Source organism: Pinus tabuliformis, chromosome X (assembly GCF_031772625.1).
Source record: "Pinus tabuliformis cultivar Carrire ecotype Pingquan chromosome X, CPIR1, whole genome shotgun sequence".
In the NCBI taxonomy this organism is placed as follows: domain Eukaryota; kingdom Viridiplantae; phylum Streptophyta; class Pinopsida; order Pinales; family Pinaceae; genus Pinus; species Pinus tabuliformis.
In genome coordinates this window covers 249,708,632-249,726,277 of record NC_142308.1, presented here as the reverse complement: position 1 = coordinate 249,726,277, position 17,646 = coordinate 249,708,632, and positions in this window count along the sequence as shown.

Here is a 17,646-nt window from a genome sequence, read left to right as displayed (position 1 = left end):
CAGAAACAAAACCATCCCAGGAAAAACGGTCTCGTTTAACTAAGTCCAATTCACCTGATTTATTTGAAACTTGTGTTTCAACATCGTCAGAGACTATAGTTACTCCAATTATCTCTAGTACATCCGCCTTTACAGAAAAAGTTCTGCACTTACAAGAGAACATTAGAACTGATCCTAGTGTAACGGTAGACACCTCTATTCATGAAGCAGCTCCATCCAGGAAAGATTGGAAAAATGAAGTTCACTTTCTTGAACATCTGGAAGTTGAGTTCCATAATTCAGTAGCTGTCACCCCTCCAATATCTATTACTGCATAAGCTCCACTTTCTTCGGCTCTAGAAATATTTTACGAACCCAACGGTCTACCTCTTCCACCTGGATTGATTTCCATAGAAGAGATAGTAGAGGATCTTCCACCCAGTACTCTAGTGCATTTTGGAACTAGGATCCATCTACATCCTTCTACTAAAGAAGTTAATTCTTGTAATCATCCTTCATTGCAAGTTCCTGTCGAATCGCTAGGAAATCTTTTGGATAGACTAAATATGTCTGAACAACCTTCAACATCTAGGACTATGTCAATCGACACAGCTACAACAGAGCTTCCTGCTACCGTTCCTACAATGTTTGTCGGTATACCATCTATCCCGACTAGTTATCAACAACAAGCCGGAGTCCACTTAGGGACTGTTTCGACGACATGGTCTGTTCCTATTCCCTCATCCAGAATCTCATCTAGTATTTCTTATTTTGAAACTCAACAAGTTGATCCAATATGTCTTCAAAGGCCAATCTACCCTTTAAGTACTGGATTGCCACCATATGGGGGGAAATATGCCTTTTCATTGTTCCCCCCTAAAGAACAACCATATGAGAGTTTACAACAAAATTCAGGTCAAACTAGAATTACATCCAGCGGTTGGGTACCAACACTGCCTCAACAACCAAGGGGTGTATATTCAATGCAACCAGTCCAACCTGTGTTGAATATTCCCACTAAACCTACTATTGTGACTGTATATCAAGTACAAGTGCTACATGTTGTGTGTCAACCTCAAGTCTCTCAGGTTGAAATACAACAACCTCTCGTCTCTACAATTCAATCACAACCTTAGGTTAGTGCTTCCTTACCTGGAACGACTCAGGCTCAAACAGGTACTATCACTCCACATCTTGGTCAATCATCCAATATTGGACAACAACAAATGGTCCAACAACCATGGCTGGTGCAATATCAACAACCGCAATTCCAGTAATCATACCAAGGACCTGAGCAACAAGGCTTTGTAAATAACGGGCAACCACATTTCCAAAACGGTTATCAACAACCATACTATAATGGTTATGCCCATCAACCTTATCAAAGTTACCAGCATCAGATACATTATGCTGGTATGCAAAGACCTACTACTCAGGCAATTCCATCTTATCCTAGTTATGCTTTGCCTAACCTGAATCAACAGTTGCCCTTTGTAGCAACTCTAGAATTACCAGATCTAAACCGGCTGACGAATGATTCAATTGCTTACGGCACTTGGTGGCCATCGATTCCTCATAAACCTCCCTCTGATATTCCTAAATTCAATGGAAATCCAGGTGAAGATCCATCGAATCATGTAATGACATTCCATTTGTGGTGCTCATCCAACACCCTGAATGATGATTCGATTAGGCTTCGCCTTTTTCAATGAATTCTAACTGGTCCAACAGCAAAATGGTATATCAAATTGCCTAGAGCTTCGTTTGATAACTTCAGCACCCTTGCCACTACCTTTTTAACCCATTTTCAGATACCCATAAGGTACGAAATAAGGATAGAACTCCTTACCAAATTTAAATATACAACAGCCACTCACATATCTAATCATATTCATGAGTGGCGGCATCGTTGAAGAATGGTAAAGACGTATGTTCCTGATCAGCTTTTAGATGAATGGTTTATAAAGTCATTATTACCCTCTATTACAGAGGATGTGGCTAAGGGAGGAGTTGTCACTGAAGAGCAAGTCATTGCTCGTGCACAATATTTAGACTTGATCTATACTCAGTCTAGCATGCTCTATGACAAAACTCTTGATGCTCTTAAACCAAAATTTTCCATTCCTCCCCCTCCTAAATCAAACAAGGACTCTCATGCCAACGATGGCGTGATTGGTACCACAAGCACGAAAACCGCAAAGGCTACATCTAAAAAAGCCCATACAGTTTCTAGTCAAAAAGTAGATGAAGAACCTCTTGCCTCGGAGGTTAATGTCATGTCAACCGACAAAGGCAAAAATCCTAAGCAACCAGGGGGCAAGAAGAAAGGGACAAACAAAAAGAAGAAATAGGAAGATTCGACTCCTGAGAAATCTTCTGGAAACCCTACTGGAAAGAAGAAACCTAATCAACCATGTTTCATATGCGATGAGGACCATTACATGAGAGATTGTCCACATCGAGCTGAGGTCACGAAGTTTTTCAAAAAGACTTCAAATACCTCAGTCGTATTGACTGATTCGTTTCTGAGCCCAGAAATAAACCTGGTTGTTATTGATCATGCTTCCCCATCCCAAGTGCTTATGTTATCCATCTCGAAACATAAAAATGATGCTTTGATATCGACAAGGAATAAAGATTATGGGAATCCACAGTCGTCAAACAACAAGGCTACAAATCAACCTAGTAGTTCAATAACAACTTCGCCTAAAGTTGTTCCGCCCATCATTCCTGAATTGACTATAAAACTGCCAAAGGGAGTAGTACATAAATCGACATTTAATCCTCATGCCTGAGCAGCACAGAATTATAATATAGTGGAGGATCTGGCCCAATCACCATCCGCTATGTCGACACTTGAATTACTGCAGAATTGCCCCTCCCATATGAAGGCTTTGTTATTAGCAATAGGTGGGATTGACCCAGTGGATTCCAACCTTGTGGCCTTCAACCATAAAGGATATGAACCTCAGTTACCAGCCCAACTCACTTTCGTTATACGAGTAAAAGCCCTCAATAAAACTTTCATCGAACAATCATTGATGAGGGGGCATATTCTTGTATTATGTCAATGAGTTGCTAGAAAACTTTAGGCTCACCACCCTTGTCACGATCATCAACGACATTAAAAGCATTCGATGGAAGAACATACATTCCGTATGGGATATTAAGTAAATTGCAGGTCAAACTGGGGGGCAAGACACTAGAAATTGAAGTTGAGGTCATTGATGGAAACCTTGACTACAATATCTTACTGGGAAGGCCCTGGATTTACACTATGGCTGCCGTTGTGTCGACATATTTTATAAATATTGCATTTCCCTCCAAGGTGGAATTACAATCGTTGACCAACTAACCTTTTTCCCCAACAGTTCACAAGCTACTGGAAGCATTCCATTGATCCATGGAAGTTCTCAATCACTTCAACATGTTGGAGTAGGTCTCCTAAAATACTCATCCTTAATGGGTACTTTTACCCTCCCGCCTCCAAGTAATCTGGCGGAAGTGGCCACAATGGAAACCTGACATATGATATCTTCTACATCATCAAAGATTAAGAAGGACTCTGACCATTCTAATAGTCCGACTGACATGACTCAATTAAGTGATGTTGTACATTATGTACTAGGGGCATTGGATCCAGATATTTCCTTCATGACCCCTTATGAGTTGTGATCAAAGGTCGTCAGAGGATAGTTCGTTGACTGGTGTCAACCTCGTTAAAAAATAAAACCAAGGATCTGAGCAGAATTCCTTGTCTTGTGTCAAGCTCGTTAAAAAATGAAACAAGGCTGAGCAAAGTTCCAAGTTGAGTCTTTCACTTGATCTCGTAAAGGAACCTTCATTCCATCCACCTAATTACCATGAGTAGTCTGGTGAATGTAACGAAGCTTAGGGGTCATGCACCCTTTTCTATTTTGTGGACAAACCCAGCTGTAGAGATAAGTTTCCCTGTAAGTTATGTGATCGATCCGAGTGACCTTTCACCTTTGTTTATTTGGCGGACAAAATGTAGGAAGTGTTTTTTCTAAGTATTGATAGAAAATCATCCTGCTTAGCCCCAGTAAGTTTCCATATGGTTACTAAAGACTTTTTTATGCTGGGGGCATGCAAACCTTTTTATACAAGAAAAAACGACTAATTTCATTTTTTAGCTTTAGCTTTTTTATCTTTTTAGCTTTATAGTTTGGTCGTCCCTAGCTTACATAAAAAGGAAAATGAGCAAAGTTTCCGCAAGGTTCAAGCTCGTTAAAAAATAAACCTACCAAATAGCAATGTTCCCGTAAGGTTCAAGCTCGTTAAAAAATAAACCTGCACTGAGCATAGTTTTCTCCTAATTCAAGCTCATTAAAAAATGAAACCACCTTTGGTAAATAACCTTGGTGATCGCTTTGCTATCAGCCTTTTTGAACCTTGGTTGTGTTCCTACCATCACCTCCATTCATTTGGCCGACCATACGGTTCCACTTGATTGTTTACCCTTTTGAGGAACAGATGCGACAAGTGATTCTGATTGCCATCCTCTTCACACTGCCATGTTTTGAAAAGTTCCAAACTTACCTAGAACCGGTTGCTACCCGAAAATACCACTCGTTCCTAAAAAATGAGTCTCTTTTAAACTCTTTTTAGACTCATTAAATATAAAAATATTGTCGAGCCATTGGCCTTTCCAGCTCGTTAAAGTAAAAGGAATTCCATCCCCCTCATATATTTTAATCTTTTTGGACCTGAGGGATTATTAAACAAAAATATCAAGCGCTTGTCTTTGTCGGCTCGTTAAAGCTATCGAAAAGTCATCCCTTTCGTATTATTTTATACTTTTTCGGACTTAAGGGACTATGCCACGAAAAAGGACTGTTGGAGTCTTCTTTTCATCCTTTTTCAAACTCTCTAAAGATGAAAAGGACCGATTTATCTTTGTCGTTAAACTTGTTAAAACAATAGCGAAAAACTTGTCCACCCAAACAAGAACGAGTCTCACTGATGCTAGGCTCGCTAAACACAAAGCGACAGGTTTGCCTAAAGGGAAAATTATAGACCACGCATATGTTATCCTCCTCAAGCTTGACAAAAATAAAGAGGTACTGGTCAGCAATGATTGGGGAAAAAGGGAAGAAAACTTGAAGAACTTTATTGGTAGCACGTCGCTCTTGAACATGACACTTTCACTCCATCACCATGATTGAGTTGGGTTGGGTTTTTCCATTCATCATCACCATTGGTCCTTCGCACCATCCATGGGGTTAACGCTACCAGTCCATATCAGTGTCACCGACATGTTCAAGAGAAGTCATTCAGAGAATTCACCATCCAGCAAGCGCCTCATCCACTGCAATACATCCAAGCTTCATTTTTCATGGCCGCCATTCCTAAACCTTCTATCATCAGATCGTTTTCACCTCCACAAAAATCATTTGCTCTGTTTCACGTCGTAGATGTGGGATACATCAAGGCCCTCCTATGACAGGTCACTTCTTTTCGACATCATCTCATTATCCAAGAAGTTGACTTAGAAACAACCCTTTCAGTACTTTCAAGCTTGCATGCCTCAATCGCAAGTTTCTCACTTCCGGCGACAGGTTTACATCAATGACCTTCGACCAAAAGATTTTGCGTGGTGTTCGACATCGACTCATATATTCACACCACGTGAATTGTACTGTAGTACCTTGAGATCATCATCATTATCGGTGACTCCTCTCGCGTTTGTTAACAGCTTACATTATTGGCTGGTAATCAGGTGATGTCTTTCCATGTTCAACTTCAGAACATCTTTTCACATGGATTGACTTGTACATCAGTCGAAGATTGAACGAGTTTTGAAGACCCCGGATCTAGTTTCATCCACCCGGGCTACGATATATTCAAGAACATAAAGACATCAAATGTGCACAGAATCTACACAGATAGTCATCTAAGCCAGAGAAGATGACTCTTCATGCGAAGAATCACCAGTCTGCAATAGCAGACGATTGTCTGTCCTATGTACATGAAAATGAATTTATAAATATGAGCATGGGAATGCCTGCCTCAGCTAGATCATGAAAATAATATGATGATGATGTATTGTAATGTATCTTATACAGGCCACCTTCCAGTTCGAATACCTCAGATCCTCATGATAAAGCATTTCACCCGACATCAGAAGATTTACAACCTCATGCTTTAGGGGGTAGTTGTTATAGACATATTTGGGCACTGCAACCCCAAACTCATATGTCCATAAACCAAGGGTTCTTTAACCCCTAAAAGTGTTGTTTCATACCCTAAAGGATCATGGTCAACTGATTACATCATTTCCTAGAAGTTCCACCTGAAAAACCACTCAGAACTGGCGAAAACTAGACCATACTGACTGCTCCATGGTCAGGGTGTGATGCATCTCACCTTCTACACACGGGGGGTGCGATGAGCGAGGATGGACAAATGTCTGAGACAGTTTGCTAAGTGGATGATCATGGAATCTTCCAGAAACTTCTCATATGACACTTGCCTCTCTGAATTCACCGAGGGATGAGTAAGAGATCAATGAAATATACAAGTGGAACCAAGAACTATCAGTGGAATGACACTAATCGAAAACCCAGAGCTGAATCACACCCTTGCAAGACATCTATAAATGGATCCCTCATCTGAGAGAGCTAGAGGCTGGAATTTTGTAATTTGTAAGGAAGTGTTGTTGGTTTGTTGGTGAGAAGAGACATTGCATTGTTGGGTGATTTGCTTGTTCATGAGGTGAAGAGGGCTTCTACACTGGGAGGATGATGCTGGATCAGATAGTTGGGTTGTAATCCTCTCTTTCACTACTATTAATAAAGTTCTTTTAGTTTTCCTCCATATAATCGTGTATTTGTGAATCTTGTTTATGAATGCAATTTTATGGTCAATGTGTTTCTGATTCTGCATTGTTTATGATGTTTTAGATAGAGATGCTTTCATATTTTGTTGTTACTTTGACTCTACAAGTACTCTTTGAAGCGGGAAAAGTAGGAGAGGAGTGGCAAATTCTATCAAGGAAAGGAGAAATCAAGCTAGGATCAAAGTGGAAGATCCAGGTTGGTCCTCGTTTCTTCTCTTCCATCTATCACACTACTCTTAAAAAGCTTTCATTGTTTGTTTCTAAGATAGATAGCCATCTTAGTGGGACTAGTAGTTCAAATCGACACTAGTTTTCCCTGAAACACCATCATCCCAAAAATCTCTAAGGAAACTCCATAGTATGCTTCAATGAGGTAATGTATTAAACCTAAGTCTAACTTGAATTTACAAGTAAACTCCCTCTAAAGCTAAATCAAGGCTCCCTCATTTTTATAGAAGAAAATATTTTTGCCACAACTACTCCCTCTGACACATGAGCCCTTCTACTCTCATCATAAACAAATCATATAGGATCAACCTTGATCCATCAATCCAAGTCTAAAGTACTATATTTTATGAGTAGGAGACTCCTTCATGACTCTCAAAGCCTTGGGGTGGTTCCATGTATACTTCTTTATCAATTCCTTCATGGAGAAAAATAGTGTCTACATGCATCTGAAGTAATTCCATAATAGAAGCAACAATAATTCTGATAGAAGTGTACTTGGAAATTGGAGAAAATGTATTTTCATGATCCTCTGCCTCTTTCTGGGGGAACCTTCTTAAGTCTCGCTTTGTACTTGTCTATGTTGCCATCTACTACACACTAGATCTTGTATATCCATTTGGAAATCATCATTGACTTCCCTTTGGCACAATCAACATATACTTAAAACTTGTTGATTCACCTACTCCCTCTGATCTCGGATCTCATCTATTACAACATATCTCAACAAAAATCATTGATACAGGGAGAGTCCTTTGATCAGAATATTTTCTTTTTTCTTCCATTTGTTACCATATCCTTGGTAGCCTTCACTATGTACCTACAATCCTCACTAGGAGGATATAGAAGAATAATTATAACCAAGCAAAAGATACAAAGACAAGAGGCTAACTAATAGTAAAAAAAATAACAATAATAATCAAGGAGGAGAAATATAAGTTAGTTATCTTTTGAGGATTACATGGAAATGTCATCTCCCTCTTGATCTTAGCCTTCTTGAATCTATCTTGCAAATTTTTCAACCTCATCCTCATCATTAGCATGATTTCATTCCTTCCTTGGATGACCTAAGGTTTATTCTTTACACAGAAACATTAATCTAGGTCCATATCTAGGGTTTTATCCACAAACCCTAGGGCCTTCAAGCTTATTAGGGTTTACAAACCCTAGAACTTTCATTTACGTCTTTTGAAGGTCCACTAGACTTTGTCATCTGCAAAATTTATTTTCCACATAATTTTTAGCATGTATGATGAAATTCATCAGGTCATTAATCACAGGATGTTCCATCTCGTTGTCAGTCAAATGTGTCAAGATCAAGGATCTTCTAATGAGTTGTCTACAACATACTTGGTTATTACTTCATTAGTAGAAATTCTAGTTTAGAAACCATGTGTTCTCAGCTAAAATTTTATTTCAATATTTTTAATCCAAGTGGCCTATACTTCATCATAATATGGACTTTTGCAAGTGACTCTTTTTTCTCAAGATGACTTCGGTCTCCATTCTTGAAGAGGAACTCGACCTCTTCTTCATAGTAAGCTTATCAAGTCAAAAGTGAAGGTAATATCTACGAACCTGCTCCATGACAATATCCTTATTCCAAATTTTGACTACCTTGGAGTGCAAGGAATAGACTCCGGGATTGAGCAAAATAGGTCTCGTCCTTTAGTACCCAAATACCCTAGTATCAACAATCAATATTAGCAACAAATGCAATGCATCTTCTAGGACCTTTATGACAATAAATGGCACCAATACTTTAAGATATTGTAGTTATAAAACAATGCCCTGCTTCTAAACATACAATGCAACATCTTCAAAGAAAAACATAGGCTTGTTATGCCATGCTTCATACATTCAATATATGTATATAGATCACACATTTTCCTTAACTAGCCTTGTCTTGCTTTGAGCCACAATTTGAATTGTGATGATCTAGATTGGATCATTATATTGTTTTTCATCCATCTTGATGCTTCCAAAGTGGAAAAAGTGGAGGAATCAACTCTTAAGACCACTTTTATCGGCAAGACCCAGTTTGGCAAATTGTGTTGAAAATGCAGCAAAGAAATATCAGTTTGAATTTTACTTGGTCAAACAAGAGAAAATTTGAATTTTCATTTCAACAGAAATCTTGGAGGTAGTTAACTAAGGTAACATGGAACTTGTCACTCACTTAACTCAGTTAATTTGAGTTGGGGAAGCTTGAGTTCAGTTCAATATGATTGATTGCTAATTTGTAGAAATATTTTTTAGTTAAATTGAGTTATGGTGAGTTAAACTAGTTCTAACTGTTGGAGGAACTAGTGGAAGGTCAAGTTGTGGAAGTGTAACTTCAACCACACTCGGTGATCAATCATTTAACTAATCAATCAACCCAAAATAATTGATGCATGCATATAATTTGAGTTACCTAGTTGAGATGGAGATTCCAAGCTATGTACAATCAGTTGTAGATTATTCCAAAGTGTACATGTGGTGCATGAAGTCAAAGGATGAGCCTATAGGAATTGCATATTCCAATTGATGGAATTTCCTAAATAATAGGGGATAATTTCCTCAAGGAACAATGCAAGGAAATAGGAGCTTGGAGGGCTTGAAAATTGGCTAAGTGTTGGTCATAGTCATTTAGTCATTTGGCCCTCCTACTTAAGCAAAAATAAGAACTCATTCCCTCCTAGCAATAGGGTTGAGGCACTAGAGCACATTGAAGAAGAAGGAGAAACTCAAGAATACTTTAACTAGGAAAACCTAAATGATTATGTTTAGGATGACCACGAAAAAATCAATGAGGATATACCGCCATTAGAGGATAGAGGCAAAACTATTCTTCTCTCCCAAAACATAGCATCTGAATCAAGGGCCTGTTTCTGTTGGATTTGTGGATGAAAGGTTTGAGGAATGTGAAAATGTTTGGTGGTATACAAATCAAGTATCAATACACTTGTACTATATACTATTGAGTTCATTTCAAAGGGTTAAATGTTGGAATTGAAGTGACTTTATTTTGAATCTAAACAAAGAAAATGTGAATTTATTAAAAAAAATGTTGTAATATTTATTGTACTACATAGGAACCTTGTAAATTCGCATGGATGTTTTCCAGAAGTAGATGATTGATTCTTTTTTTATGAGTATTTGGAAAACAAGAGTCATGATGAAGCTTTATTAGGTAATAATGAATCTTATATACAATGAGGGGCTACCTTTCACCATTTCATTTCCTCTAGGCCCGTCACCTATTTAACTTTGAAAATGTTTGAAAATATTACATAAGTGGACTAGCAATTTTTAGACCAAACCTAATGTCAAAATAGGTTAAAAAGTTCCAACATAAGTGACATTGATATTCAGAGAAAGAGGGAAGATAAAGCTATAAGTGACATTGAGATTCAAAGAAAGAGGGAAGATAAAGTTATTATAGTCACACATGCACCCACCTTCCATAACACATAAATGTTTATAGGAGACTGTCTAGGAGGGTGAGCAGGCTATCCAAGTTTTCTAAGAAAGGGTGTGGGTTTTGTTTTACTATTGTGAGTAAGACAAGTAAAATTTGATCCAAATTTTGGGTAAGGACAAAAATTCCATAATTTGGATTCATAATTCAAAAAATGGAGTCCATTGAGATAAGATCTCAATGGACATGAATGGTATTTAGAGATGAAAAAACTAGTCAAAGATCCAGGTTGGTTCTTGAGAATGCTAATGTCATTAATATTATGATGTCTATATATGGCATCACATCTCTTTGAATGCATATCACACGTTGATTTTTCAATTTAAATGATGACCCATTTCTGAGTTCCTTCCTTGTATCTTCATTCATCATAAATAAAACCTAAATGTGGGAAATCATGTGTCTTACATAATTGTGGGCAACCATAAGGAAACCATCCAGGTGGTTTTCTCAGGCAACGGTGTTTGGATACTTCATAAAACAATGAGCATTGGCCAAATCATGCAAAAATTCCCTTAACATTTATTATGTTATTCATGTTGCTTCTACATCGAACAGAAGACACCCACACTTTCTCTAGACGACCAACTGAAGCTCGAAAAAATACAGGGGATAAGGTAGTTGCAAAATGGGTGGGTTTATCGGCTGTAGATCAACAAATTATTCAATATACTAAAACAAAATACAAAATCAATTTCTACAACAAACTTACGGAAGCTTAATCGAATTTGAGCAAGATCAAATAGAACACATATAACTAAGAATGAGAAAGCAATCACACATGAACACAAAAGAATACTCTGGTGAAAGCCTCAGCAAAAAAACCCCGATCTCTGTATTATCATACAAGTGGAAATATGTCTGGATTACACAAAGCATTATCTCACAAGCTATCATACTCTCAGTACAATCCCTCTGTTTCTCATAGATAGTCAAAGGCTTCTCACAAACCTTCTCCTTTGCCCTCCAAGCCTCCTATTTCCTTGCACAATTTCTCCTAGGCTCCAATGCTGCCACCTATGTGAATTCACCTCTCACACAACACATTAAACTCAATAGTAACTGTGCAGTCCTGAAGGAGATAATTCCTTCTGCATGGATGAGTTTCCTATATAGGAAAATTCCTCCAACTGATAGCACATTGTCCCATCCTCTGATCTCAACTAGGTCTCAGACTGAACTGACATGCATAAGTTATTTACGAGAGAATATTCAGTTATCTGAAGTGCAGCATTTACATGCATGCATGCATTAACTAATTGAACTCACAATTAATTCCACAAACTGTTGGAACTAATCTAACTGGACTTAACTCAGCTAACTAAGCTAACTAATTACAACTCAAAGTACAACTCATCCTGATCTCCTTTAATCAAGGGATAACTTCCTCAATCAATGGAGAAATTGTTGCATGTCTTCACATAGACTTCATGTTTGATTTCCTACAATTAATTAACTCATGATGAATTAATTAATTATTTTACAAACAGCTGCTAAGATCAAATTCGAATTTTACTTCTCAATTTTAATTCAGGGACTAACTAAAATTGGAATCTATCTCGAAATACTATTTATAGCAATGCTATTTTTAGCATTTCCATTTGTCATCCCTTGTTGCTATATCCAACACTGGTACCTGAAATGCTATTTATAACATTTCTATTTTTAGTGTTTCTTGTTGCCATTTTCAACATGGGCTTGCTTATATTACTCAGTGCCCCATTCAAAAGGCCAAACTTAACTCGATAACTTCACAATAACAGGCCAGCAAGGCACACTCACATTCTCTAGTTATGTGCAACATTGTATGGACCCATTGTTATTCTACCCAAAAAGGGAGTGTCATACCCCTTCCCCAAGACTTATAAGGAGGTTAAATTGATTCTAGGTCATATGTGGAATGCAGACACCAAGTCCGTCATTAACCGGGTGATGAATTCAAGAGTAGCATCGAATAGTTTGATTCCCACACAATAAATGGGAAGTCCCATTCTAATTTTGTCCATAAAAAATACTTTTGTATCATCATTGGATCCATACAAGATATACCTGTTCAGAATCAAGGAACGGTTGGTCTCATAGACTATTTTTAGTTTTTTGGATATTAAAATATCATTTCAACGCTACACTCAATCAAGAGGTTTTCTTCGACGAGGTTTTCTTCGACATGGAAAATCACCATTTGATAGTGGTGAAGGTCAGTGCAACGTAAACGAAACCTTTTGAGACAAAGGCAATAGTAATTTCTTCGTAACAGAGCACCAATGGTTTACTCAACACAAACAAAAAGTAGGTTGGAAGTTATTTCATGGCCTCCCAATCTTTCATGAACACAACCATGCAATGTTCAGGGTTTTCGCAGATGAGCGCAAGCAACGTAGGCTCTGCAATATTGCCAAATCTAACAAACATGGTTAAATGCAGACCCCCTTGTTTGATATTTAATGGGAGGTGGAGGGTCATAATATGGATTTGATCTTATATCGCCCCATAAATTTGACGTTGAGATAAATTGCGCACCCACCCTCCCCTCTCCTCCTCCACCTCCCTCTCCCCCTCATTTCAAAAACACCAAGGGGGGTCTGCATTCCTATTGTTTCAAAAAAATTGTTTTAAAATTCATTTAATTTTTTGTTTAGGAAAAATACATTACATTATTTATAAAGTCTTATTATAAATTTTAATATAAAATAAGACTATAATGTTATATTATTATACCCACCATATTGTAATCAGTTTATGGTCCAAAAAAACACTTTAACCTCTTAAATTTTTCGTCCAATCTATAAATTAAAGTTTTTAAAATATTAAATTAAACGTTTTGAAAAATAAAAATTAATTTAGAAATTTTTTAAATTTAAATTTCTATTTTCTAATTAATTAATATTATTGAAATAATTAATTTTACTTTGTCAGAAATAATTTATATATATATAGATATGATACATGTTTATAAGTGTACAATTTATTAATAATAAAGCAAAAAAATACTTAACTCCACCACACTGAAGCCATAGCACTATAAACATTTCTATTTACCCAGGGCTAACACAACTGCAATTTTATGAACTTGCAATCTCTTCCTCGAACAATGAACTGATGGAAATTGGTAGAGGCGCTCACTCTTACAAATATGTGAATTATATTTTATTTAAAAAAATTAATACTATAGTTTATTTTATTTTTTATATGACCATTTCCAATTCAAATTTTGTCTTGGTTTTTCTTAAGTCTCGAAGGTTCAAGCATACCAAAAGGAATATTCGTCAACTTTTGACCTTACTTTTGTTATATCATTCCCTTTTGACCTTATTTTGTTATATCATTTCCTTATTCAACAGCTAGAAAAACATATTGTTGAAATGTTGTTTATAGAAATATTTATTTATTTTCTTTCATAAGCATTTGGCTCTGGGATACATATGTTTTATATAAGTTATAATATTATAAAAGTTTGTTTTGTTTTTAGTTTATTTATTATTATTATTATTATTTAATTAATTTTTTAGAATCAGATTCGTAATTTTGAATTATTATTATCTTTAGTTTTAATATATAAATAGATTTAATTTCTTAAATATTTTTAATTTTATTTCATTTCAAACATTAATAATAAACCCTAATGGTCACGTGGCCATGAGCTAGGTAGCGCAAAAAAGTAGCAAGAGATACAGTGGGCGACAGACACTGGTATCGAGAACCAACAACAATGATAATGGAATGGAGGAGGGGAGAAATCTCGTCCTATCGAGATGCAGCAGCAGGAGAAGGATAGAATAACTGCAACCCGGTGGAAGAAACAAGAAAACCCGGACTTGTCTTGGGAGCACGATGGCAGGCCGACGACAGAGGAAGGTGTTTACCATGCGCTATGGAGAAACCAAGATTTATTATCCCAATGAATAAACTGGAGCGCTACAGACACTACATGAAAGACCATGCACTTATATGCAAATTCATCAGAGTTTGGCCAGCAAAAAAGGACCTCAACAAATGGATCTAGCAAAAGTGGCAGCCCCGAGGCCACATAGAACTGAAGTTGGAAGCACGAGGATTTTTTACTGTAATTTTCTCGACCCTACAAGATAAAGAAAAATTGTTTGAAAATGGTCCATATTTCCATTATAATGCGGGATTGTTTATGAGATATTGGGAAGAATGTTATAACCCAGATAAGAAAAAATTCTTAGCAGCACCGGTATGGGTAAGACTATTTGGACTCCTAATGGACTTCTGGGATCCAAAAATCCTAGAAGGAATAGGAAACTCTATAGGAAGCTTCGTTAAAATAGCAAAAACTACAAAAAGAGGAAGATACACCTCATATGCAAGAATCTGTGTCTACATGAACATATCTGACCTAATCCTAGACACAATCGAGTTAGAATATCATGAGGAAGTATGGCAACAAACCTTGGATTATGAGCACATTTCATTCAGATGCAGAAGATGCCATGAGTATGGCCACCTGTTCAAGGAATGCCTGCTCAACATTGAAGAAGAGGAGAGAAGAAACAAACAACAAAGGAAAAATCAAGAAGACAAGGAAGGGTTTCAGGAGGTAAAAAAACAAAAGAAGACACACAAAGGAAAACCCCAAAGAAACAATGAAAGAACAACAAAACAAAACAAGTTATAAAAATAGCTTTGAAATCCTTCAAGAAGAAGAGGAAGAAAGTGAGACTCAAACAATGGATTACCAGGGAGAAAAAGAAAAAGAACACAACACAAGCCAAGGTACATCACACATCAAGCGGAAAGCTCAAGGAGAACCATCAGGCAAGGATGACAAGGAAATAGAGGAGAAAGTGGAAAATGCAGTAATGGAAATTGATACAAATAGAGGAGAAGAATTAAGTTCTGAAGAAGAAGTATTACGGAAACTCTTAGAGGAATGGAAACACCTGGATGAAAGATTCATCCCAGAAGAGCAGAAAAAACTATATCAAGAGACCTTCCAACAATACCAAGAAAAACAGGGCAAAGGAAAGTTGGGAATGGTAGAACAATTAGGCCTCCAACAGGAAAATTCTCAGGACCTCCAAAGCAAAACAAAAGGAGGGAAAAAAAGAGGTAGAAGGAATATACAGGAATCGATACAACTCATGGGTGAAATGCTAGTGAATACTGGACGAGTAGTTCCGCTCTGTGGTATTTCACCAAACCAACCCAACCACCTCATGATAGTCACATCCTAGAATATAAGGGGCCTGAACAGTAAAGGTAAATAGAGACACTTAGCGGAAATGCTAAGAAGAGGAAAACCCCAAATAATGCTGCTACAGGAAACAAAAATCCCAGGGAGGAAAATGGAGGAGATACTAAATAAGATCAAACCAAAATATGAATGCATGACCATAGATGCAAATGGAAGTGCGAGAGGTATTACGATCTTATGGAACCCAGCACAAATCACAATTGAATATTGGATAGGAATGAAAAGGATCCTCATGGGGAAGTTTTGATTAATAGGAAATAGTGACTGGTTTCTAGTCTCGACAGTTTATGGACCACATATTCCAATGGAAAAAGAAAGATTCCTCCATCAGCTCCAACAATTAGGTAACCTGCATAAAGAAAAATTGTGGTTGATAGTAGGGGATTTCAACATCACAACAAAAAAATATGAAAAGAAAGGGGGATTGCAAAGGGAAGAACTAGAAATGGAGAAATTCAGGGACCTGCAGGCAAAACTGAAAATGATAGACATTCCAACTACAAATGGGAAATACACCCGGAATAACTAGCAAGGAGGGAGCAATAAAATAGCTTCTAGGCTAGACAGATTTCTTGCAACAGAACACCTCTTAGGAAAAGATATTTTCTACCAAGCTACAATCCTTCCGTGTTTAGGGTCCAACCACTGGCCCATTAAACTAGAGATTGCAATGAACCAGCAGAACCAAAATAGACCCTTCAGATTTGAGGCATTCTGGCTGAGAGACCCTGAATTTATAGAAAAAATGAAGACCTGGTGGAAGGAAAATGAGAACCGGAGGGAAGGAAGAAACAAAATGCACACTCTCCAACTAAGATTAAAAGATCTAAAAGGCAAGATTAAACAGTGGAATAGAGAAGAATTTGGAAATATTCACAAGGATAAGGAACAATTGCAAGTTTCAATGGATAAAATACAATAGAAAATCATAGACAAAGGAAGAAGTGAAGAATTAGTTGAAGAAGAAGGACTGGTGCTAAACAAACTAGAGGAAAGAAGAAAACAAGAGGAAATCTTATGGAAACAAAAATCCAGAATCCAATGGTTAAAGGAAGGAGAGAGAAATACGAAATTCTTCCACAAAGCAATGATACAACACCGACAACAAAATAGAATATTCTCCCTAAAAGATAAGCAAGGCAACAGGTTAACCTAGAAAGCAGAACTAGAGAATATGTTAGTGCAGCACTTCAAATAAATCCTGACAAAACCGAACATCAACAAGGAGGCAAACATTGAAAAAATCAGCCAAAACATCCCCAAAATTGTAAATAGAGATCATAATTTTTCCCTCTTAAGAGTCATAAAGGAAGCTGAGGTGGAAGAGGTAATAAAGGGAATGGCAAAGAACAAAGCACCAGGGTCGGATGGATTTACCTCGGAATTCTTTCAAGCCACGTGGAGCTTCTTGAGCTAGGACATAGTAAATGCAGTAGAAGAGTCCCGCTGCACTAAAAGAATGCACCCAGCTTTAAATGCTACTTTCCTAGCCCTGATACCAAAGGCAGAAAAAAAAAAAGAGCCTCAAGGGTTCCGTCTGATAGCGCTTTGCAATGTGATATATAAAATTCTAGCTACAATCATGGTAAACCGCCTCAAACCAATACTATCAGAGCTGATCTCACCGGAACAAACAGGATTCGTAAAAGGTAGACAAATAGTAGATGGTATTATAGTAGCACAAGAAGCAATTCATTCATTGAAGAATTCAAAAACTAAAGGAATGATGATAAAAATTGACCTCGCAAAAGCCTATGATAGATTAAGCTGGAGATACCTGCAATGTATACTCAAGGCTTACGATTTTGACGATAGATGGATTAACTGGGTAATGTCAATGATCACTATGCCAGTAATGTCAATTCTCGTAAACGGATCTCCAACAGAAGCCTTCAATCCATC